A 2,826-nucleotide genomic window follows, 5' to 3' on the forward strand; every position below is an offset into this window, starting at 1 on the left:
TAAACTCAGCAGGTGCAATTTAATCAAAATAGAAGAAATACAGGCTAGACAACATATGCAACATGAAACCAATTATCACACTGTCAACTTAGAGCAAGAACCTGCGATGGTGGAGTACGGGAGATGAACTCATCATGTAGACTTGGGACTTCAACTTCATTAGCAGTAGCAGTGGAAAATCTAGAGAGTCTCTGTTTGCGTCAGTGCGGAGGACCACCAACATCCCCTAACTTACTCTTTTCCTTCCTATTTTCTGATATTGCCTTATGAAGTCAAAACTACAAGAAGATGAATAAAATTAGCTCTGCATAACTGGTTGATGCATGATACAGACGAACACTACTTTGATGTAAGGCAAGCGCAGGATAGGAGGATGGAATATATACAAAAAAAGACAGCTTTTCATATTCACACGTACGATAGGAGGGTGGAATATGTATGAAAAAATAGTAAGCGGAAGGCATTTCAACAAAATTAGAAGAAATGAAAGCTAGGCACCATATGAACATGCAACCAATATCAGTCTATCAGGTAAAAAGTATCTCGTCGTAAGTGCCATATAAAGAAATTAGAAGCAGTACAAGCTACAAGACAATGCAAGATGCAACCTACATCACAGTCCCAAGTTAAATGTGTCTTATGGGTAAGTGATCATTGCAGGTATAAGTTGTAAGCTATGTAGATGCAATTCAACATAATCAGAAGCAATACAAACTAGACATCATACGGAAAACGCAACCACGTATAACAGTTCCAAGTAAGAGCAGGCACCCGTGATGGTGGAGTAGGGGAGATGTGCTCATCATGTACACGTATGTTCTAGAAACAGGAACACGTGTCATATTCATAGGCATTATGTGTAAAGTAAGCAGATGCAATTCAAGTTAGAAGCAATACACGCTAGATATCATACGTAACATGCAACCACATATAATAGTGTCAAGTTAGAGCAAGCACCTGTGATGGTGGAGTAGTGGAGATGTGCTCATCATCTACATAGCTACGTTGACTGTCCAGCCTTGTGCTGTCTTGCGAATCTTGTTGGGAGGATGGCGGAGTAGAATCTGTAGAGACCCCATGTTTGAGTTTCTCCGAAGGACCACCATCATCCACTGCCGGACTAATTTCCTTCAGCTGTAATGATTTTGCATTGTGAAGTCAAACCGATAAGAAAAAGAAATAAAATTCGCTCTTCAGAACTCATTCATGCATGATACTGACGAACACTACTCGGATGAAAGGCAAACACATGATGCGAGGATGGAATATGTATGAAAAACAGGATGGTGTGACATATTCACACCTATGATGTGGTAACTAAGCAGAAGGCATTTCAACAAATTAGCTGCAAGCTAGACACCATATGAAAGATGCAACCAACATCACTCTGCCAAGTTCAAACTGTATGGCATTTCAACAAATTAGAAGCAGTACATGCTAGAAATCATATGCAAGACACAACCAATATCACAGTGGCGACTTAAAGGTGCCTTATCATAAGTGACTGATGCGGGATATGCAAGAATAGTAGTCTGATGTAGAAACAGGAACACATGTCATATTCACAGGCATTATGTGTAAAGTAAGCAGATGCAATTCAACAAAGTTAGAAGCAATATAAGCTAGACATCATACGCAACATGCAACCACATATAATAGTGCCAAGTTAGAGCAAGCACCTGTGATGGTGGAGTAGGGGAGATGTGCTCATCATCTACACAGCTACGTGGACTGTCTAGCCTTGCGTTGTCTTGCGAATCTTGTTGGGAGGATGGCGGAGTAGAATCTATAGAGAACCTCCGTTTCAGTTGCTCGGAAGGACCACCATCATCCAATGCCTTGCCAATTTCCTTCAGCTTTATTGATTTTGCATTGTGAGGTCATACCGACAAGAAAAAAGAATATCATTCGCTCTTCAGAACTCATTCATGCATGATACTGACGAACACTACTCTGATGAGAGGCAAAGTCATGATACGAGGACGGAATATGTACGAAAAAATGGACGGCTTGACATATTCACACCTATGATGTGGTAACTAAGCAGAAGGCACTTCAACAAATTAGAAATACTACAAGACACCATATGGAAGGTGCAATCAATATCACTCTGCCAAGTTAAAACTGTCTCGTCATAGGTGGCGTTCATCAAACTAGAAGCAATACATGCTAGAAATCATATTCAAGACGCAAACCAATATCACACTGCCAACTTAAAGGTGTCCCATCATAAGTGACTGATGCAGGATACACAAGAAGAGTAGTTTCATGTAAGAACATGGTGTGATAGACAGATATAGTATGTACCAAAAACAGGAAAGCGTGTCATATTCACATGTATCATGTGTAAGCTAAGCAGATGCAGTTTACACTAATTAGGAGCAATACGAGCTAGACAGCATATGCAACATGCAACCAGATATCACACTGCCAAGTTAGAGGAAGCACCTTGGATGGTGGAGTAGGGGAGCGGAGACTTGGACCTTGTAATGCAATATCAGTACCATGAGAATCGGTATAGATGCTTCGTTTACGTTGCTGCAGAGGACCACCATCATCACCTTCCTTACTCTTTTCCTTCCTCTTTCTTGATTTTGCCTTGTCAAGTCAAACCCACAAGAAAAAGGAATAAAATTTCCTCTTCAGAACTCATTGATGAATGATACCGACGAACACTACTTTCATGTAAGGCAGCCGCATGAAAGGAGGATGGAATATGTATGAAAAACAGGATGTCGTGACATATTGACATGTATGATGTATAAAGTGTAAACTAAGCACAAGGTGCTTGAACTTGTTAGAATCGATGCAAGCTAGAAACCATAT

This window comes from Triticum aestivum, chromosome 2B, assembly GCF_018294505.1.
Source record: "Triticum aestivum cultivar Chinese Spring chromosome 2B, IWGSC CS RefSeq v2.1, whole genome shotgun sequence".
Classification (NCBI taxonomy): domain Eukaryota; kingdom Viridiplantae; phylum Streptophyta; class Magnoliopsida; order Poales; family Poaceae; genus Triticum; species Triticum aestivum.